A 23,799-nucleotide genomic window follows, 5' to 3' on the forward strand; every position below is an offset into this window, starting at 1 on the left:
CACAGGCACAAACACACTCCTCCAGCGAGAACTGGCTGATGCTGATGATACCTCACCAAAGAAACCAACACCCAGTTCTGGGGCAGCAACCAAGGGATGCAGTTAAATGACAAAAGAAACCATTCTTGATTCAAACATGCATTTCAGAGCTCAGGGATTTTGGCCCATCACACACCAAGAGCATTCAGCTGAGCCAACGTAGCCTTTGCCCAACATGAAACCTCAGTCCTGCACAGCTCCAGGCTGAAAGGCCAAAGGTTGGCTCCAAGCTCGAGAGAGTTTCAGTGGGAAGCCAACGATACAATGATCCAATTCTGCCCTTGCAGCACTTGTAACTAACCACCGGAAAAAATGTTACAGGGCCGGCTTAGGTCTGTGCAACAGTGGAGGTAGTTTTAATCAGGCACCACCAATGTTGCACTGATAGCAGAAATTGAAAGTATCAGTTGGTTTAAGTGTGATACAAACCAGTCTCAATTGCACCATTGTCTGGATACTTGGAAACAGAACTGACGCCATACACTGAGCACAAACATATTTTACATAAAATATCAGAGTGAACTGCTATGACTCAACGCTGCCATAGCGCCAGTAGCAGTACTCGAGAATACAATTGCTTTATTCATATTTTCCACGAATATCAAAAGTTAAATCTTGTGATACCAATATGACTGCAATCATAGCTGAAAAGATAAATGAAACAATACTTGAAGCATTTCTTTTTCTTCCGGGCAACTCATGCAACTGGAAAGCAAGCACACAAGCAGGGCAGCATTGGCCAGCAGCCCCCAGAGAGAACATGCCCTCCAAATGAGAATGTGCCACCATCCACACAAACAGCACATTTCCACCAGCCAATCCCTGCTTTCAGAACACTAATTCTTTCTGAACCTGGAAACAGTAGGCACACTCAAATAAAAGTCCCTAGCAGTGGGGTTTAGGAGAGCCCACACCTCCTGCACGACGGGAGTGCTGAAGGATCTGCTCAAAATGCTGCTGCCACCCTCCAGGGCAGCACCAGGAACCGAGGCAAGCACACAGGCAGGACACTTTTTCCATTGCCCTAAGTATTTCCAAAAGATTTTGCTACCTTCCCTAAAGCAGAAATAAAATTCGATAGAGAGGATTAGCTCAAACTGCCTGTTGGTATATCATGTGTTCAAATGTCACTGTTTTAAAAAAAAAAAAATTCCTTCTTAGTACTTTCTTATTTCCAGTCATTTTATTTTATGTAATTGCTTAATTTTGCATTTTTTAGAATGCTGGGCTTTTATTACAACTAGAAATGGACCAACCCAGCTAAGCAATTTATTTAGAAGTTTCACTGTAGAATAGCTTTAGACAATATCAAATGCAGCTCCTGTAAAAATATACATTTAGATGTTTGTTGCCACTTCACCTTCACAGAATGTCTGGCAGCACATCTATACACACATGAAGGGGGTTCTACCTACACAGAGTTCATCAAGTCCTCTCAACTACTCAGCGAGGAGGAAATTAATCCAAAATTAGCTTTCTCCCACTCACTAAAAAAAAAAAAAAGATTTTCACCTGGACAAAAACAAACCCCAAACAAAAGCAAACAAGCAACAAAAAAACAAAACAAAAAACCCCACCAATAACAACACAAAATTCCTGCTCTCCCCACAGGACCTGCACATTAAGTCTGCAGCAGCACCCACACAAAAAAAACCTGTCGAGCTCATTGAGTATGACATGCAATGCAAAAATTTGCAAATCAGGCTCTCCTGTACCAAAGAGGCGAATAAATTGTTTTCCTACATATTGAGAACTAGCTGGTAGTAAGTAATATTTGAGTTAAATCTTTGCCCAAATACTTGGAAAAACCAGTCCCTCTTCCAAGAGGACCAATAAGAATGTCATTATCAAGTGGTTACCGAGTTGTCATGACAGCACACCTAGAGCATATTCAACTTCCTCTGCAATAAAAATGCCAAGAGCAAATAAGAACTTAAGCCTCTATGTGTTTTAAAATCGACTCAACTGTAAAATAATTAAGGCACCTAATCCAACACACTTTTCTTGATTGATCTTTTTCTGCTGCAGTTTTCAGCTCAGTTGCCACAGCTACGCCCAGTAACAACTTTCAAACATATACAGACTGAGGTAAACACACACACAGAGTAAGCACATGTTTGGAAGGGATTTTTATACATACACAGACAGAAAAAAACCTCTATGAAATTCCAGGATTTTTCCCATAATACAAATTTGTTATTTAAAAGTGGTTAGAATATTCTGCTTTTATATAACAGGTGTTTTTCTTTCCTTGTAAACAACATCATCATGAAAATAGCATTGGTTGCTTACTAAAAACAGCTGTATAAATTAGACATGACATACGTAGAACAGTAAAGAAAAAAATAGAGGGAAAAGGCATTTATCACTTCTTTCATCTTTCTAAGGATGGGGAAGAAGCAGTATTTCCTACAGGTAAATATCGGTGCATTAGAAATCCATTCTCTCTCACAGAAGGATCAGCCTTCTGTCTCCTAATGAATCAATAACTGTAATAACCCACATTATAATGTTTCCCAAAGCTACCAGGGCAAGAAATTTCCCCCCCCCCCCTCCCCTATGCAAAGGGACTTATTGATTTAACTACCCAGAAAGCATATGAAAAAAAAAAAAAGACAAGATTACATGCAGCATATGACCCACTACCTGGAGGCCATAATAATACTGATAAATGTGCATACATTTTTTCTCTGTTGTATTCCCTTCCATGTTTAATAATCTTTCCACTTGTAGGATAAATAAACTTTTAACAGCCACTCTTGTTTTAATCTTCAAAAGAATGTTTGGACACCTCTGCCACAGAGTTTTAAAAACACATTTAGTCTCAGACAGCATTCGTCACAAAGAGCTCCCAAAGCATTTCTTGGGAAAACTTTGTCCTCTTGCTGGGCTCAGAGCTCACACAGTCCAAAGGAAAAAGCCAACCCACAGCTCCATTGCAAAAGCCATAAAGAAAAGTTTTTAAAATCACTTTTTAGTATCTCATGAAAGCAATCCACTCTTATTAGGCTGAATATCAACTAATTCTGTGAATCACAAAGTAAGTTCGTATTAAAAGGAAAGAGGAGACAAAGAGCCTTTTTCTCCTCTTAGGAACAAATCTGGCTCTTTCTGAAGGACTTCACAAGATCTCAAACACCAAAATTCTTGTACTTAATAGATTCAAATGCTGAAAATTAAAGATTATCTGAGTACCTTTTCTACTCACATATAATCCCTATAAATCTTCAAAAGTAAGCTGTGGAAAAAACTTCTCAACTGGAACACGCAGATACACAGATTGTAGACAAGCAACCAGGTCCAATAGTTAAAAACAAAAAAAAAAAAAAAAAGGAAGAGTTGAAAGGAAAGGGGAAAGAAGTAGCAGATGACCAAAGTTTCTAGGAAAAACACGAGGAAGATGTTGTCAAGACAATGATGCACACGAACAACTTTAGTCAAAAAGGCAGAAAGGCATCTTACAAGAAACAACTAAAAATCTTCCTGGCAATTGTATAAGTTGTGCCCACAAAAAAAAAAATACCTGCACCATAGGAAAGAGGGGAAAAAATTAACATATTTTATTTAAACTAGTGGAATTTGGTACCAGTTAACATAGCATTTTTTTTAAATGCTGACAAAGGACCAAAACAAAGCAGTAAATATGCTGAGACTGTGGAAACACAAAAGAAGAAGCATTAATTCTATCTACATATGAAACAGTAAATTACTTTTGGAAAAGTAAATTAATAAAGCTTTAGAAAGAATTGTGTATATAAATACTCTTATGGATACCTGATACTAGTAGGTATTCCAATGTGTCTTCCAATGGGAACTTAGATCAGCAGTAAGAAAAACTTCATTTCCTCCCTTATAAAATTTCTAATGATTATTGGTATTGGAGTAGTTTTCTCCCTGCATTTTTGCCTTTATGGGTGAGCTTGCTCATGCAGCCCTGGAGCCTGCAGCGGGTCCTCTCTGCAGGCAGGCTCTTCTTGTTTCACACTATTGCAGCAGGAACAGGGAGAGGTCCAGATGCCAGCTGCCACCCAGAGACCCCAGGGAGCAGCCCTGCAGGGATCTGGTCACGCTAATAAAAGCAGCAAACATCTTTGCAATGAGGACACTCCAGCCCCACACAAAGCACAGCTGCACCCCTTTTTGCAGCCCCAGCTGAAGTTGCTCTCCTGGCACCTTTTCCTGCCCAGGGACCAGTTTTGCCATCTCACTTCACCACTGCAAGATGAGGTCAGCACAAGGCGAGGAGATCCATCTCACAGTTCACAACCTAGAGTCGAGCAAAACTAAAGCAAAACTCCTAAAATAACCCAAAGCAGGTTTTCTCAGGTACTGGTGGCTGCTTGTCATGATAAAAATCTTGCCTCACCCAGCAATTTAAGTTCCTTGGAAGTTTAGTGTCCTGGTCACACAAAGAACAGCAGAGTGGAGTGTGGTGACCCAGAGCAGCTCAGCCTCCAGAACAGAGGAGAGCACAGCACACTCACACCTGAGGATTATGAAACCCAACAGGCCTGGAAAAATGGCCATGGGCATCTCCAATCATCTCCAAAACCTCCTCTTTCAAGGCTGTTTATGGGACTCAGCACCTGAGCTTCCTTGCCCAGAAGTTTTCCAGCGCTTATTCTAAACGCATGGCTACTACAGCAGCACATGTATCCAGCAAGTGATGTTCATACAAATAAAAAGACACTTTCATTTGGCAATAACAGACTTTTTACATTAAAAATGTTATGTGTACTCAATTTGTAACATGCTTTAAAAAGCACTAAAATTTTTTTCCAGAACTGTTAAAATATTTCAGCAAGAATGAAAAGCGTAAGTTTAAGATTACTGATTTTACAGATAGCTTTTTTGACGGGAGTGCCCCTCCTAACATGCAAAAAGAGTTCTCTGCACATAAGAATCCAATTACTTTTTTAATATTGGGAGCTGCTGTAACTTTGATCATCCTAAAAGATAGGAAAATATTTCTTATGTCTGTTTTGTCTTTGAATGCTTGACTGCATCTTATTTTATTGCTCTGTTTTGGAACTCAAACTTAGCATTTTCCTGTTATACCCAAATACTGTAGAACATACGAGAGCTGGAGAAAAGTGGGGGAAAGGATTCTATTTCTTACTTACAAAAAGGAATAATTTTATAATATTTTTCTGAAGATATAACGTAAAAAAGACTGAACAAAAATTTACATAACGCTGGAACTAATAAATATGTAAAAGTTAATATTAAGAGAGGTGTTTTGAAATGACATTGACTCCAAGTCTCAGCATAAGGGAAAAAAACCCCCAGAACTGAACTACTTGAGTTGACTTGCTTAAAAAACTGTTGGCTCTTCTTCCTTTTCCAAGCCCAACTGCTCTACCAGAGATTAACTCCCTTTTGTCAGAAAGTTACCCACTCTCAAAAATTGACATACCATGAAAAAAATACTACAGAACATTACAAATATTATCCCCAAACTGCATCTAAAACTGAGATTCACACCAACTCCTGCCATCTTTTTCAACATTCACTATATTGAAATAAAACAACTGAAGAACTGGGGGGAAGAACCTAGACTGTAAGGAACACTGCATTATCAAATAAAGTCACCAACTAAATTCCACTTTCACAACTACATGTTGTTCCCCTGCTCACCTGTCACTCAAAGCTCAGTGACTCTGAAGAAAAACAAAGCTACAATTTCTCTAAAACTCTGTAAAAGAGGTAGAGGCTCTAAATTAAAACAGGCTCTAAAGGGGGGCGGGGGAAGCCAAGACCAGGTAACAGGATTTTCCAGGCTTTATCCTTCATTATAGGTTATTTCAGGTTAAACAGAGGGTGTTCACTGCCTGTAGAAGTCAGAAAAGGTAACCCATTACTAACCCATATCATAGCATCAGTTATTTTAGGTTGCTTTAAATAGAATTACACGGTCATTTCAGGTGCACTGCACACACGGCAGTCAGTGCTCATCCTCGCTCCTGTCCCCATGTTTGAGGTTGTGCTGAGCCCAGCCAGGGCTCTGAAATACAGTTTCAGATACCTTTAACAGATCTTGAAAGAAAAGCTCATTATTTTGGCTAAGTATACGATGGGACTTTAGGTAATACATTATTTTCCACTCCACCTCTCATTGTCAGTGAAGGGATCTCAAGAAACAGAATATTTTGGTGACTTAGGAACTTGGAAAACACTAAATTGTACCAGCTTTTTTGAAGTCTGAAAGGTGGATACTATTTCACAAAATTCAACAGCAAACTCGTGACAGAGGAATGTTGGTAGCACCACCAGGCTACTTCCACATTTCTTCTTCCCTCGACCAAGGATCACCAGGTGATTATCAGGCCTGCTCTACCCAACTCCCACTTCTGTCAGTCAAAGCAATTTAATTCGGCTGCAATGCTTCTGCAGATCAAATGAAAATAATTTTATATGTTCAGAAAAGCCAAGGCTGATCTAATAAAAAAATATAAGAAGGCCTCTCTGTCCTCTGCTTTATTCCCCAAAGTTGTGTGCAGAAAGCGGCACTGCCTGCAGGAACTGTTCGGTATGTGCACAGCACTCGTGTGCCACGACACCCTGCACTGCAACAGCAACATTTAGCTCCACTAAAAGCTATTTCTCCATCTGTATTTAACATTCCTCCAAAATACACATTCAGCCTCAAATGACAGTGCTGTTCCCGTTACCAACGTTGCTCTTCTCCCCCCTCACATACAAGAAAGCCAACTACAAAATTCCCATTTCAAAACGCTCTGCTTTGTCAAAAGGGCCTTTGTTGCCACGATCAGCACAGTGGCAAAAGAGAAAATACAAGAAAGAGAACCTATAGAGGTAAAAAGAGAACTATTCTAAAAAACAGGAAGTGTGCAATCCCTAGAAATAGTATACAAAGAGGAGTATATACACCTAAACACACGAGCCTGGAAAAACACAGCCTGACATTCCTACACCTTTGGATTGGGGTTTTCACAAGAATTAAGCACAGTTAATTCTGGTGAGCTAACCAACCCTCTCTGCCTCTGGAAGTGCTGCTCAGCCTCCCATCCCCTTTAACAGATACGATCAATCCAACAGAGAGGCTTTGGAAAAATCACCTCCAAAACAACGTTTGTTTTGAAGCAACTGCTACAAACTGGAGGGCACAAGGAGAAAAACAGCTCATGCAAATTCTAGCATTTCTATCAGTTAGTTCTGTGGGATGAGTTGCAAGCTCAGTCCTCCTCCCCACACACACCCTGTCTTTGTCTCTGTTATCTTGGTATGCAGGAGCCGGTCTCGTTTCCCTGTTTCTGTAGGTAGTTGTTTGAAAGAGAGGAGGGAGGAAACATGCAAACACAAAAAAAACCCTGAAACAAAGAAAAATCACAAGTGCCGCAGAGACCCCAGGGCAGGGGCAGCTTCCCGAGCAATTTTTCAATGAAACTTTATTCCAGCTCATGGAACCCGTCCAATTACAAACCGTCCCCAAGCCCGGAGAGCCACACACCACCACAACCAGAACGAGAACACCCAGCCAAATTTATCCACGAAAAAAAAAAAAAAAAAAAAAACCAAACATTTACGAGCACAAGCCATGCCACACCCTGAGGCAGCAGCTCCAAGAGCAGCCCCCCGGAGCGAGTGGAGGCAGAGAGAAGCCCGAGCCCCGTGTGCCAGGGCTGCGAGCATCCCCTCGCTGCGCGCTACCATAAAAGGTCCGCGGCACAAAGCGCAGATAACGCGTCCCCACCGGCATCAGCTTTCCCCGCTAAGCCCGCCTTAACACTTTGCTCTATTTATTTGCCATCTCACCATGCCGCTCCGTAATACAGTATTGACCTATTTTCCAGGTGCTTAATTAATCTCTCTGCTGGCTGCCACACTTGTTAGACAGTTGCCGCGTGTGTTTTAAACTTAGTTTATAGAAAGCTCTAGCAAATTAAGTCTGTTATGGAATTATTATGTCACAAAGGAAGTCCTCGCAGTTCATCCGAGCTTTCCTACTTGGTGTGACATTAGTCAGAGCCTAAACTTTTTGCAAACGATGTCATGGGAGGTAATACTGGATAGAAAATAACCACCGAAACATGCATTGTTATCCACAACTGCAGCTTTACCTAATGTAATCGTCACTCACAGTAACATATTTTCCCACAATTTAAAGACACTAAAATAACTGAAATAAACAAGGCGATACGCAAGCAGGAAAACGCAGAAACATCCGAGCGCCACATAATTTCTGGCAAGTCAAGCCCTGGAGTCCTAAAAACTAAGTTAACAAAAAAGGAAACAATCGCAGTTTCTGACGTTTTAAGTCAGATGCAACAGTTAGTAACAGAAGTATAGCCTCAAAAGAAAGCCCTTTATTACATACGTGCAAGCACATCACACTGACGACTGAGGGCTGGATTTGAATAAAAATAATTTTTACAAACTCATCACTATTTCCTATTTACAGCGTTAAACACACGTAAACGCACCTGCCAGCTTTACAACTGACACCACGACGAATCCAGAACAAACCCCGCACAATCCCTGCCGCAACCATTACGGCAAAGCCTCCAGCAAACAAACCCCTCTGTTTTCACACAGCTCGTTCTTGGGAACTGACCAAATTTTAAAGCGTCCACTTCCCTTCCAGTTGCTGTTAGTGATACCGGCCCTGGGCACCATTTGCCGCCCCGGCTTCCCCCCCAGCGCGGGTGTCTCCTCGGGGCTCAGCGGGCGAGGGTCGCGTCCCGCCGGGACTGCCAGGAGCCAGCGCGGCGGCGGCGGCCGAGCAGCACCCGGGGCGGGAGGAGCCGCGGCCGCGCCCGGGCGCCACCCCCGGGACCCCCCGCGGCCCGGGCGGCCCCGCCGCCCCATACAAGGCGCGGGAGGAGGCGGCGCGCCCGGAGGGGAGCGGGGCAGCGCCGCCGGCAGCGGGCGAGGGGCGGCCACGCCTCCCCCGCCGGGCGGCGGCGGCCTCGCCCGGCACCCGGGGCGGCTCGGGGTGGGCGCCTGGCCGCGCCGGGGAACGAGAAACTTCGGAGACGCGGCGGGGCAGGCGCCGTCGAGGGCAGCGGGAAGGGGAAGCGGCGCTGCCCGCTCCGCGCTCGGCCAGGCCGGCGGCGCCGCCGCGGGCAGGGGGGGTCGGGGCTGCCCCGGAGCCCCCGGCGGGCAGAGTGCGAACGCCGCCGGCGGAGGCAGCGCCGCTCCGCGCCCGCCGGGGCCGGCCCCGCTCGCCGCCGGCCGCTCACCTTCACGGGTCGGGCCGCGCTGGCGTCCGCGCTGGAGCTGCCGCCGCCGCCCTGGGCATGTCCGGGAGCGCTCCGGGAAGCGCCGCTCCGGCCGGGCTCAGCCGCTCAGCCCCGCCGCCGCTGCTGCTGCTGCCGCCGCCGCCGCCTCGGCCGCTGCCATCTTGTCCTGGCGGCTGCGAGGGAAGAGCCCCAGCTCAGCCCGCTCGACAGACCGGGCCTCCGCCTCATCTTCCCGGGGAGGGACCCAACCCGCCCCCGGCCGCCGCCTCCTCCGCCTCCCGCCTCCTCCCGCCTCCGCCCTGCCCGCGGCGGCCTAGCGGCGCCCGCCGCCGCCCATCGCCCTGGAGCGGCGGGCCGCGGCCCCGCCGAGCGCAGCGGAGGGGGCGCCGGCCGAGCCCCGCTCCGGCGCGCCCCGGCCCCCGCCCAGCCCAGCCCGCGGGGCGCAGCCTGCGGGGCGCTCCCGCCGCCCGGCCGCTCCGCCCGGCCCGGCGGCACCGCCAGCGCCCCCGCCCGGCCCCGCCGTGCGCCGCAGCCCCGCGCCCGCCGGCAGCGCTCGCTCGGAGCGCGCTCCCCGCTCCGCCGCTCGCTCCTCCTGCCCTCCGCACCGGCCGGCCGCGGGGGCGGCTGTGTGGCCCTCGCCGCCCCCGGCAGCGGCTCAGACCTCAGCGCCTGCTCACGGTCCCCCCGACAGTCCTGGGAGGGACAGTTTGAGATGCTCCTGCCGCAGACTCTCCTCCCTGCCCGCCCCGGTCTGTCGTTACCTGGAGGAAGGCAACCTCGTGCTTTGCGGGGGCTCTCCGAGGCGAGCCCCGTTAATCCTGCGGTGCTCGCCGTCCCAATCACCGCTCCCCCAATCGTGAGCTCTTCCTCCCACCTCGTTATCTGCCAGCTCCGGTAACACCATTCACACATACACGCGGTACATAACGATGAGCAAACTGGTGCCAGGAAAAAGGCCTGGCTCAAAACACGGAGCTTAGAAGATGGCAAGGTGAGAATGAACGTGTGAACTCATTTAAATGGGCGTTCTGGCCTTATAAGACTTCCCCAGATAGCCCTGACAATAGCTGTGAAGCACCAACCTTCCAGATCTGGTGTGACATCCTTCCCTGGCGAGCAGTCCGAGCAGTCCTTGCCACGCTAGCCCGAGCCCATCAGACACAGCACTAGCTATAGAGGTAACAGCACGGAGCAAATGTATTCATCAGTTTGCATCCTGCATTACAGTTCAGCATTTTGCCTTGCTCAACTCTTCACGAAATAACAGGATACACTCCCAGTAATAACGTGTCCCTAATAGTATGCATCACTTAAATATTAGTGGTTGGTTGTAGGACTCGTCAACTTCTGCAAACAGCATTCTTGACCGAAATAGTGTTCAGCTGATGTGGGGCGAAAAAGGAATTACACTGTTTGCCTATAAAGTATTTAGCCCCAAGATAAATCCTTGGCTACAGCTACAACTGGACATCACATGCTTCTCCACCTCTTGCCAAAAATAACAAAGAATTTCTTTATTTACTTGCACAACTACACGTACTCTGCTATTTTTTCTCACTACTTGTTCCAGTATTTTCAACACGTGTCTGCTTGATTTTAACCTTTACTTAGGACCAATCCTTGTAATAAAGATTGTTAGGAGGTGAAGTCAGAATTTGAGTTAATTAATTGGAGAAGCCAGACTTATTGTACAGAAGTGCTAAAACCTAACATTGGATTTACTACTACAACACCACCAATTCTCAGTCTTGTAAGTAATGAGCCATATAATTTAGGGCTTGGGAAGAAATAGGTGGGTGTCGATGGTAGTAAATTATAGCACTCAAGAGCTGCTCATCACATCTATTGCTTACTAATTTTAGAAATATTAATCAAGCTCCTAAAAAATGACATCCTACAGAGTTATTTCTACACATTTTATTAACATATAAATAGACAGTAAATGTTGATAAACATTCTTGTTGATTACTTAACCATACAAAATCTAAAATGGCTTAGCAAAAAAAACCCACATTAAATATATGCTGATTCAATCCATACTTCATCTGCAAAGTTAAATTGGTGCATATCACCTCAAATTGTGATTCACTGACGAGTCTCAACATAATTTTTCTAGCCTTTTTTAGGCTCTATTTCTAGCAAATTTCTCATGTTTCAGCATGTACCTTCTTACAGTTTGATGACCAAAACAATCCAAATATAGTTGTAAATTTGAATGATCCCAACCCTCTACTAACAGGCAAAATTATGAATCCAGTGCTCCGCGGATACATATGCACAATTTTAACCAAGTTTCAGAAACAGATTTTAATTTAGATTTAGAAAAGAAGGGATGACTTTGGGCTCATTAACCTCTCTTATCACACTGTTGTCTCACTGGATTTTTGAGTTGGTCACGTTTGCTAAATGACAGCACCTCCTGAAACATTCCAGCCTGTCAGTTCTTGTCCTCATGTTCCAGTTTCTGCTAATTAGATCAAGCTAGACTTCCACTCACCTTGCAACAGGAGTATCACCAGCCTGTAATCAAACTCTCAAATCTCTTTGAAACTCCTTCAGTTCCTTTGTGGAGCACAGCACCCCTCTGCAGATCCATAATTTGTCCTTATTTCCTTCCAAGCTGCCTCAATAAGCTCCCTTCTTTGAGAGCTGTTTCAATTAAAAGTTTCTTCATCCACTGCACATTTCCTCAGCGTTGGGACCGAGGGCTGGCCAGAGCTGAAGTGATGAACCTCCTCTGGCAGTGACTCCTAGGGATTACTTTGGCCACAAAATAGTTTTTAAGTGCCCACAAAGCACAGTAAAACAGCATTAGATGTATCAGCGAGCTTTAAACACTCTGATGACCGTTTCTATCAGAGGTTAAATGTGACTGTGTCCGAGAAGCCCTCACATTACTTTTTTTTGTCACCTAGAAAACAACAAACACTTCCCTGTCCTAATTTTGTCATGGCGTGTGCATTTGTGCTGCTAGGCAGCTGAGGGGTTAATGTGGAAACTCCTGTTACACCTCTCGGTGCTGTGGGCTCCCGATAGCGTTGGGAGAGGAGTGTTTTGTTTCAAAGTGCTTAAGTAACTCAGTGGAAGGAGGCCCCGTGTCATTTAGATTCATTTATGAAGCTCAGAATTGAAACACACACCTCCGTGGGCTCCTGCTCCTCCTTGTCTCGAAGCCTTTGCACGGGATAAGCACCAGTTAGGTGTGAGTGCTCTGAGTGGAAAAAAAAAACCCAGAAGTTAGAAGAAGAAGAAGATACTTCCAACAGATGTAATCTATTATGCAGCAAAAAGATCTGAGGACAAACACAGGCTAGAAGCTTTTGGCAGAACAGCTACCAATGACATTTTGTGCTATTTTTGTTATCAAAATCCCTAGTGTAGATGCAGACTGAAAATGCTTTGGCTAGAACAATTTGTTTCACTCGTCAAACTGCTATAAGCTGTATCATCAAAACACTTTTTACAGCCAGTGTGAGTTGTTCATATCAGTTTTTGAGTTGCTTGTATCAGCTAGACTCTTAATTTTTGAACAGGTTTGAGTCCCGAATGAGGCTCTGCCTTAGAGCAAATCCACAAAGATAAGGACAGGAGAAGGCAAGACCACAGGGCTGTAATTCCATCCAGCTCAGTCCCTAATAACATAGGTGCAATTGCATGAAACAGCAAGCCACACTCCCAGTGACAAGGGACAGAACTGGCCTCGTTTAAGTTAAAATTTTAAGTTAAATTTTCCCAGTATCTGATAGCTCTCCACTGGCACTGAACAGCCCATTTAGCAGATTCAACTCACCCAGCAGAAAAGGCTTTTCTTGGGTCAGGAAAACACTCAGAGGCTGTCAGAGCTGACACAAAGAGGAAGGCAGAGTTTTCCTTGTCACCTGCATGGCAGAGCTGGGCAGGCTTCAGCTGAGTTTCCTGGGTAGAAATTATGAAATAAAACAAGTCAGAAGCTGGCTGGCAATGTGTTGTTGTGACCACTGCAGGTCTCCAGGCCTTCACAGCTGGAACAAGCAAAGGTTCCACTTAAATTTTTCTTTTTTTAAAAAAACTTGCAGGCCACAGTCTTTAGTCTTTCCCATAGTATTTAGTAATTTGTTAAGCAGGGAATTAATTCATGGATTCAAATTATAGGATTTGAAATGACAGTATTTACTGGTTTGCAGATTGGCTAAAATATTTTATGCTTAGAGTATTTATCCTTCCCAAAGAGACATAAGACTGGACAAAATTAAGTATTTTTTTCCTCACAATTCCTTATATAAAGCATTTTTTAAATTGATGTTACTGTCACTTAAGTATGACTTGTATTATGAGAAACAAGCATTTGATATTCTGCATCTGAATCAAAATTTTTCGAGATCCAAATTCCTGTGGAAACATGTAAAGGGATCAGAGTTAAACTCATAAAAAGTGCTCTTTTGAAATATAAGAATTTAAATCTACACTTCCCACTGATTACCATCATATTCAGATAAATACAATTCAAAGTTTCCCATCTCCCCTCTCCATAGATATGTTTGTTAGATATATCCAAAATCCAACCTTCTGTTGCTGGGTGTAAATGGAAAATTACTTTCAAATTTAAAGCAAGCATACACTTTGCTCCTTTTTGCAACAACTGGAAGGTCAGTTGAGAGGCATTGTGTTTCCTCAATTAAAAAACACACAGATTTCTCTATGCATTTTACACTGAGACATTTGCAAAAATAAGCACAAATTTCACCTTTTAGTTCTACTTTATTTTTCACAGATTTAATGCAGGACTGAAAAAAAAAATAAAAAAACAAGGTGCAGCAGAGGTGGGGGAAAGTATTTGTTTATTGTTTGCTGTTTAACTTACAAATTCAACAGCCTGGGTCCTCTGGAAAGATTCAGAAAAAGCCCCCACAGGTCCCTGTGCATCTCCCAAGGGATGCATGAGGAGTGATCCACTGTGGCTCTTCCAAAGCAGAAAATCAGATTAAAGCATCCTTCAGATTGCCTGTCTTTCTACTTGTTCCTTCCTCAGCCTTTAAAAGCCAGTTCCAAGAGACCTCCTGCACCATCCTGACATTGCTATTTCAAATTCTGCCAGGTAATGGTAACTCTTAGGAAATAAACTAGTCTGGCATCTAAAGGTAATGACAGGGTGACTAAAATGGTAATTCCAAGAAAATGTTGGAAGGAATCTAGAATCTTTTTGGTTACCATGTGGATAAAAGCTGGCTGACTTGAGATGAAATGCACTCCCCATCCAAACTAAAACACTGATCCCCTAATTTTTCACATCACAGAAAGGCAGAATAACTACACTATAGAATCATTAAAATTGGAAAAGTCCTCCAAGATCATCGAGTCCAACCTTTAATAGAAAAAAGTGATGTTCATGTACAAGGCAAAAGGAAAAAAAAAGTAAGTAGAAAAAAATAATGAATTTATCTTGAAATTACATAAATACCTACTAGTTCAATTTAGTTTTTACAGAATTTTTCTCTCTCTCTCTCTTTTTTTTTCCTTAAATCATTTATTTTCAACATTATTGTCCTTTTCAGTGTCACAGTTGTTGAAACAGCTAACTGGGACAACTCTAATTTAGAAATATGGCACCCTGCTAATTGTCACAGATGATTTTGCTCAGGGACACTGTGAGATACTAATTCCTCTGCTTGTGTTCATGCTACATCAGTAGGTACAGATTTGACAGATGCTTCATTGCTGTGTTTTAAACTATGCTAAGAGCTTGTTCATATTAACATATTTTCTTTAGCAAAGAGTGAATGAAATGCAATATTTTGTGAGGTGGTTGAAATATCTTTACTGGATCACATACATGCTAAGGTATCACGGTATTGTATTTTTCAGACTGTATTTTCATTTTCAGTCTGGTTTTACTCTTTGTTAGAGCCATAGAAGAGGATCATTCCTCACTCGTGTACCTTAGGAGATCCACAAGGAAAGGGTTTGTCTTCAGGAAATGTGTCACAATAATGGACATTTCTAGTTTGACACTGTAAATTTTCTTGCAAGAGTCATTCTAATTGGCTATTTTAATGTAATCAGTAGCCTTTGTGGTGTCTGAGTGTCTTTCACATAAGTGTACTTAATAATTACATTTTTATGCTCACTCAAGCAGGAAAAGAATTGGAAGTTAGGGTTAATAATTGTTAAATGTGTACAAAAATACAGCATGTTTCTATTTTTGAGGTGCTTGGCAAGGACAAATATATTTTACAATATCTGACTACTACAATAGAAAATAGAGAGAATCTGATATCAACTGAGAATTATAATATTCAAGGCAATCAGCAAACAATGAGATAATCCACTCCCAATTTAATGATATCCCAACATTGGAAAAATATTTATTTTACATAAAAGTTTTAAAAAACGTTGAAACACTTTTTCTATGAGGAGAGAAATAACTTTTTAAAATAAAAAGCATATTTAAAACTAAAATTCCAATGATACTGTGCTAATTTAAAAAATCTTTATTAGCAAATATTACCATTTTTCCCTGTTCTTTTGAAATAAGCATCAATAAGCACCCTACACTTAAGAATACCCATAGAGTACCATCCACTAATAGTACAATGATTTCATTTTTACAGGTGAGTGATGACTTCTCTCCTTAGTGGCTGATACATTGGAAGATCAAGGGCTGCAGACAGACAAAGAGCACAACAAATGCTCCAGCTGACCTCACTTTCCAAAAGGCATCATTCCTACAAATAAACGTCATTAAACACAAGCGGGCAGTCAAATTCCAGAATTAAAACATAATCGTGCATTACTGCAGTGAGCTGGTGCTCATTAGCAGCTCTGCTGACTCCAGGGAAGCCATTGACACCAAGGCAGCTTCCCGGGGCTGTGCTTTTGCACATCCCGAAGCCTTTCAGAGTAAACAGCCTGCTCAACGGGCTGCTGCTCCAGGCTGATGTTTTGCCACGGCAAAGACAAATTTTATTTTAATGCAAGATGCACCAGTGTCCCCCACGCTGCAGCACACCCGAGTGGAGCCTGCTCTAAGTCAGGCAGACACTGAACCACATCCAAGCCTGTTTTAGAGTTCAATGGAAGGTGACCTCCTTACCTGGGTCTCTCCAACCTCACTGTGAAAGCACCTGAGGACTGAGGCAGGGCTTTGCTATCAGCAGCTAAAAACGAAACCCAAACTGCACAAAAACCCCTTTTGTTGCACTGTCACTAATCTGCCTGTGGCACAAATCCCAAGAAGCAGTTTTACAGTTTTACCCCAGTCAATGTGCACGTGGCTTGCAAGTGTCCACCTACACCCTCCCTTAACAGTTCAATACATCAGCAATTTATCCATGTCTTTTCCCACCTTTTAAAAGCAGATATCCTTATTTCTCACCTCCCCCATGAGACATCCTTAATGATAAAGCAGTTAAAAATATCTTCTAAGGGTTTGAATTACCACATTAGAGACTCTCCTCCTAGAATGAACAACAGAAAAGTCACATTAATTACATGAGTTATGAAAACAGATCAAACCATTATAAAGAAAAAAATTCCTTCTTTAGTAAAGAACATATTTTCCTATAAATGTGTTTATTCGGAGGTGCAAATGTTCTAATAGAATTCTTACAAAGGTTACCAAACTTGTGCTTATTTTTCATTTTTCTGTTCCTAACCAGCCCAAATGCTTTGCAAAGGAAAAGGTGATGTTCAGCAGTAGTTTAACGAATTGTTTTGACCCAGTGAAACACAGCGTGTCCCCCGCTGGTAATGAGACACTCGGCAGAGAGTATCCCATGGCAGGAGCGATGGCAGCAGGCGCACAAAGCCCCGGCACCTCGGAGCCATCTCTCCGCACACAATGCAGGGCAAGATCAGGTAACGCTTCTGCTGAGCCAACTGCAGGTGCACTTGCTGCTGCTTCCACCTGCAGCATTTTCAGTTTATAAGCGTTTTGATGATAGTAAAATCTTTTTTTTTTTAACATCTCTTTGCTAGTTAGACGTTAAACTCACGTTGTTTTCTGACTTACAGACACTTACAGACACAAATTTAATTTTAAACGTTTTACTGTAAAATACACAAAAATATGTTTACCCACGTGATATTTTAATTACATTTTGTGTGAAGGTAGATAGGAAATCAGTTGGTTTTATGGCTTTATCATATTTTGATAAAATTACCACTCTCTACTCCTGAAGCAGAGTACAGCCTTAGACATTTATGATCTGATGCTGAAAAGAAGATGAGAGAAAAGTGGAGAGAAAAATGGCAATCAGGTATCCATAAATAAAAACATGGTCATAAACATCATGTCATGCTCAACACCAAAACAAACAGCTGGGAGATACAGCAGGTGAGAAAAGGAAAGGACAGAAACTGCAGAGCACACAACACTACCAATAGCCCAGGAAGACTGAGCCTGGTGAGATCATGGGGACATTTCACTCCATGTGTACATGCAAAAATTCTCATGGCATCCTCAGAGTTTGGCAACAGCACTGCAATGATTCTGCTGGATTTTCTCTTGGAGGAAATCACAAGGAATGGATAAATTGCCATCAGGACACACAGGCACAAGAAAAGGCCCATGGCTCCAGTCTCAGATGTTCCTTCAACTGAAGGTCTCAAGAAAACTGGAGATCCTTCTATAAATAAGTTATTTTTCTCAAGGCTATACTGGTGACTTAAAAAACAGTTTCCACAGTTCTAATATATGCACTGAACCTCCAGATCATTTTCAGATTTATTTTTATTTTTAAAATACAAACTGCATATCTCAGAATAAGATAATGAACTGGTACATGTTACATAAATAGTACATTTATCAGGGATTGAAGTACTTCTATTCATACCTCTTGTGCCATATCTTACAAAGGAAATTAGTACAGCAATTCTTGAAAAAACAATTTAATACGTGCAAATTAGTTTATCCTTTTTGTACCTCAGTGACAAAAAACATCTGTATAGACTTCATTATTTTTCTACATGCATGTAATAAAATAATTTTAAAATGAAAAATACAAGTCTGAGAGTAGACATTTTCATTAAAAATACACTTTATAAATCTATTTAATATTTAATTACAGAAATGTGGACACTATAATCGATAGTTCTTATTCTGGATAATCCTCAAAATGTGATAAAAGTGCATCCTGTGAGGAAATGTATCACCTGTCACTCATGTTTCACAAAAATACCAAGAAGCAGCTGAAGGTAATAACTAAAAGGGCAAGTATTAGGGCAGAGACTGAAACACCTCAAAATTAAAGCATGGAAAAGAGTAGGAAAAAGCATCACTTAATCAACAGGTATGGGCTTTTCAAGCAGCCTGTGTGCAGATTAGAAGCCACACCATTTATTTTAAAACACTGTTGGTGTTTTAAGGTGTTTATTTTTGAGCACTACTTTGTGTGCACACGTGGAGCCACTTTTATATCTCTTTTTAATCATTTGTTTATGACTTGTGCTTTAGCAGAGATTACAGAACAGGAAAGGACGTGCACAGGTCGTGGGAAGCAGCATCCCAGACTGTGGAAGTGATGTCATTGCTTGGAGAAACTCAAGGAGAAATTACTGAATACTCAAGGAGAAAATTTGCACACTGAATATGTTATTTATTTTCTTATGTGTACAGCTCTTAAGATCAATGCTGGAATAATAATAGAATTTTTATTTTCATTGAACTATCTCCTATTGCTTCATGTGTTGTAACTACTCCATATCTCACAGTGCTTATATTAAACTACTAACAAACATTTAGGGGAAATATCAGCATTAATTTTAATAGCTATAGAGACAGCAATATTAACAAAGTAGCCCAAATTATGGACAGAATTTCATGGTCAGGAACCCATCAAATAAGAAATGTAAACCACAAAGATGGCTTCCAAATGAAATCCTCCAGAGCTCGCTATGCAAGTATCAGACAAGAGACGACAGATGGATGCAGAGAGAAAAGAGTTCAAGGCGAGAGGAGACAACCTTGGCCAGCACTGTGGGGAGCATCACCAGTGCACCAGCTGCCCACCTGCCTCAGCAGCCCTTATTTCCTGAAGGAAGAAACTTTGCCAGTGCCAGTTTTATTCATTATTGTAGGACTGCCAACACTTTTTTTTCTCCTGAAAGATAAAAAATGTGCGTGTCATGTAAAGCTCAAGAAATATAATGCAAGTCCCGCTGAAATCTTCAAAAAGTGCATCAGTAGTGTGGGTGGGATCAAGATTTTACTCGGACATTTTCCATTTCTTCAAGTACTGTTTAAACATGTATTCACCCCCCCTCAAAAGTGAGCCCTTGGAAATGTCAATTTAATGAAAAAAGTATTAAAAAAAAATCCTAAACAAACCTGGATTGTTAGTGTGGTTCCACTCATCATTACACACCATCATAAAGACACGAAAATCAGCTTTTCGTGGCCTGGCATGATGACAGCTATTTGTCTCCTGAACTTAAAAGCAGTATAAATATTTTGGGTTTAACACATGAAATATAACAATCAGGCATCCACCGTTCTTTATCATTTAAATGCATTTCTTCAGGAGAATCAAATTCATGTATTATAGTAGAAACTAATAACTATTTCACAGCAGGGTATGAGTAGCTTCTCGTTCATTTTTTATTAAATAGTTGTATCTGTTACATGTGTGAAAGATTGCTTTAGCTGCTTATATGAGGCTTTTAAGGCAGAATAGCATTCCACTCAGCAGATGATACTGAAAAGCTCTAGTTTAATTCAATAATTAACTTCCTTGTGTTGCATTTCCAAGCACAAAATATTATCTTTAATTAAAAACACAAAAGGAAATTGCCTAGTTATCTAGTTCTTTAACAATGTACTTCTTAGTGTAAGGCACTTAAAACTAATTTAATCACTGTCTGTAGCTTTTGCACTAAGTCATACTTAAAAATGAGCTGGTTAACTCATGTCCCTCAAGTTAAGCTTTATACCTAAGAAAAAAATGCATCTCCTGGCTTTATTTCTGATCAGTGGTGGAGTACCTTGATGGCAGCAACCTGGGCAAGGTTTTTAAAAAGGAATTTATCCTTTCCCACCTTTCATTTCAGTGATTGTATCTCATATTTTCCACAGTAGCCTCACAAATGTCTTCTGGTCCAGCAGACTCAGCTCTGTCATTTCTAATATCATTTGCATTTACATTATTTACAACAACTTTACATTGCCTTTTGTACCTTATTACACTCACTCAGTGACTGTGGAATCAAACTTCCTCATCAAAACATCTTTGGCAAAGCTCCTTTCTGAATCATAATTTTCGTTTAGTTTCTATCCAGGGCATAATTTTTAAAGCTTGATGTTTATTAGACAAACAATAATGAAGTTGTGAGGCCTCCAAAGTGATTTATTTTTGAGACCTCTTTCTAACCTTTTAATTTAAATCTTAATTTGGAATTAGTTTAACATGAGAAAGTGAGATCTATTTTTCACTCTAATCCTAAATCAATATTTGCTCAGAAAATTATTCTGTCTGAGCCAGAGAGTATATATTATACCATTAAAAGTAACCTTTCACAGGGAATATCACTAATGCTGCCTAAAAAGAATTCATTACCACAAATCAGAATGAGAAATCCATGGGGTTATTTTGCCTAAATAAATAATTCAAATAATTTTGTCTCTCTGTATACTATTCTTGCTTAATTGGTGCTAATGAGTATGTAAAATAAGGTGGATAACACATCCTCTAAAATGTTTGCCTTGACACGTGTAGGAAGGTTCTTCTACCTAAGACACACCAAGACAGCCCAAAGAAATAATTGAGCTGAAGTACATTGGAAGAAAATCATGATTTAAAGGCAACAGTTTGATTACATTGCAACATGTTGACATTATTTATTACAGATTCCTACAAAATCATTACACTTTCATGAATTCTTCCAATTGAGTTGAATCAGTCTTTCTTAGTAGAGAGCCAGGTTTAATCAGTATTTCCAGAAAGTAATGGTTAATACTATGAAATTGCTGAACTTAATCTAGATATTAATCAAAATAAAACTCACTGAATATTTTATTCTTTAAGAAAACCTTACAAATATAATCCCATCCTGGCATTGGGAATATGCAATTATTGCAAATTGTGTGGTTTGGTTTTTAAAAAAAATTCAAAATCATTTTTTTAAAAAGTTGCTAAGCTGTTTCCTCTTGCACTGATCATCATTCCCTCATTTTTAAAGCTCTTGGGATGAGTTTATCTCCTGAGGCCCATCCCTGCAGAATCTCCTCTCCCTGAGGCTGTTCCAGTGCAGAGCTAAGCCACCCATGGATGTGTCCACAGTGTCTGTGCTGTCACTTCAGGCCCCTGATGGTCCCAGCAGGTGAAAACCAGCCCAAGAGTCAAAGAGAAATGGTGGTAAAATCAGATTCTTCTTCTTGCCATCACAAAGCTTTCCAGGAAATTTGCTTTCCAGCTCAGGGAAATCATAGTGCTCTGTAGGGGTCTGTGAGGAAATAAAAAATCAGCAGTAATACCAGCAAGGTTTTCGTTTTCTTTGAATGAGATGGTATTAAACTCTATAAACATTATACAAATTTAACATTATTACATTTCAGTGCATTCACTAATTTTTTATCCTATATTAAGAACATGATTCTCCTAGGCTGTGTGATTATTTTTCACTTCCAGGGCCCTCCCTCCTGCCCACACAAATGTTCAGACCCTTCCCTTTCTCCTGGCGTGCTGTAATTGCAGCTGACTCTGGCAAGGGAGGTTTTGTGCCTGTGCCACCAGAGCCTCCAGCACAGAGGTGTGCCAGGGCACACTCTGTATTGCACTGGCCTCCAGGGCTTTGTCAGACTGGAGCAAACTGGAATAATTCTCATCTTTCACACACACCAACCCAAAGGTACCACTCAGCCATGTGCACTCCCCACTCTTCCCTTTCAGCCAGAGTTCTGCTTTGTGTTTTCCTGCAGGTTTTACAAGCAGCTATGATATTCAATTCATTTTCTATTGAAGGGCATTGTGCTCTCACAGTTAAATTTCTACTATAATTCAGATTTATTTTGGTTTTTTGGTCTGGCGACATGACAGAGGTTAACCCAATTCATAGATCACACCAGATGAATCAGACATTGAAAGTTTCCCAGGTCATTTAAGGTGAAAGAGAATTTCAGATGTAATACCCCCTTACAGAAGAAGCAATATTCAGATGACTGCTGAACAAAGACTTGCAATAAATTCTGACTAACAAGGAGGACTGGAAGCCGTGTTCTCCCACATTTTGTGCTCCATGCACACAGCAGCCACGAGCCCTGACACGTACAAAGCATTGTCTAACAATATGAAATCCCAGTGCTGATGAAACTCTGATTACCACCCACTGAAATGCCCAATTCTTCCCATGCCTTTTTGCAGATTTCCCCCCACCCAGCTGTAGTCCTGAGGTCTCTGCTTCTTAGTCTCTGTCTCTTGGGCAGAAGGTTAAGACTTCTTATTTCCAGTAAGGATTTTTATTTCTCCTCTGTTTTTTTTTTCTTTTCTTATTTCTGAAAAATGACACATTCTCTAGTTTTTAAAAAGTTTGAGACAGAGTGTGAATACTAATTAGCAAAACGACAAATTTATACTTATATTTTTCAAGTATATTCTACACATTATCAAAAAAAAAAACCCCAGCCTAGCAGAGATCAAGCAGCGAAGTTATTCTGTACTGATGGTACTAGAAAAACCCCTTTTACAGAAATAAAATTACGGTTTTGCAATGTCATAAAGAAGAAAAAAAAATTAAAGGTTGCCCAGAAATATCAAAAACATATGCTTTTTATGAAGAGCATACTGCAGAAACCATCTCATCTCCATGAATTAGCATTTGCTCATCCTTATTAGCAGACACATATGCCTGCCTGTCCTGTAACTTAACACTGAAGGCCAAATTAAAAAGATGTCATACACCAGTTGCTGAACAGAAATTATCCACATAAAAAGATCATTATTTAAAAGACTCTTAAGAGGATGCCAGCATTGATTTGAATTGACTCCAGGCATTTCTCTGCTTATCATTAGCAAGGTTCTAAGTTGCACTCACAAGGTTGGAAGTGGCACTTCACTTTGACACAGAAATGTATGATGCAAAACTGAAATCAGAGTAATAAACTCTGACAGAAAGAAGACATTAATAGGAGCAACCAATAACAAAATAAACTGTAGGTCTAAGCAATGGCTTATCAAACCTAAGAGGATTTGCCTAACTAATCCTGTGTTGCACAGCTATCCAAATGGCTTTTCTGTGCAATCCATATTGCTGCTATCCATTACTTACTCTTGGCTTTCTAGAAACAAGAGATACGTAACAAGCTAAACACTAGCACCTATTTTTGAACTGCTTTACTCTGCTATCCTGTAAGCAGTTAACTAATGCACTGCAAAAATAGTTCCAGAGCTCCAAACTGTTTGTTTCTCTTTTAAAAGACAACCCAAAAGGTAACATAAACATTAATTATTTGGAAAGCAGCATTTGCCTTTAGAAGGGAACATCTTTTTCAGAATAAATTGTGGGAAAATGACTTTTTGAATGTCTGCATACTTCATGTTTGGGTTTGAGTTCACTGAAGAAAACGTGCAGGCTAACAAGAAGTGTATTG

The 23,799-nt window shown here is 41.5% G+C and overlaps 1 protein-coding gene and 1 long non-coding RNA gene across 3 annotated transcripts in view; both read right to left on the bottom strand.

Annotated features, from left to right (window-relative positions):
* The window catches only part of HIPK3 (homeodomain interacting protein kinase 3), a 67,710-nt gene extending 58,361 nt beyond the window's left edge, over nucleotides 1-9,349 (bottom strand). The window contains exon 1 of one of the 2 annotated variants that reach the window (XM_088175269.1): nucleotides 9,243-9,349. The gene's annotated coding sequence lies outside the window, so the exon portion shown is untranslated. Of the gene's footprint in view, nucleotides 1-8,614; nucleotides 8,679-9,242 lie in introns of those variants that run through there. The other variant, XM_088175270.1, reaches the window with a different exon arrangement.
* A 1,793-nt stretch (nucleotides 9,350-11,142) lies between these two features.
* On the bottom strand, nucleotides 11,143-22,371 carry LOC148221750 (uncharacterized). Its single transcript, XR_015807525.1, has 4 exons — nucleotides 19,182-22,371; nucleotides 16,594-16,675; nucleotides 13,033-13,157; nucleotides 11,143-12,453 (listed from the first exon to the last, which is right to left on the bottom strand). It is a non-coding gene; the product is annotated as an uncharacterized LOC148221750 (long non-coding RNA).
* Nucleotides 22,372-23,799: the final 1,428 nt, after the last annotated feature.

Source organism: Sturnus vulgaris, chromosome 18 (genome assembly GCF_052056855.1).
Source record: "Sturnus vulgaris isolate bStuVul1 chromosome 18, bStuVul1.hap1, whole genome shotgun sequence".
In the NCBI taxonomy this organism is placed as follows: Eukaryota; Metazoa; Chordata; class Aves; order Passeriformes; family Sturnidae; genus Sturnus; species Sturnus vulgaris.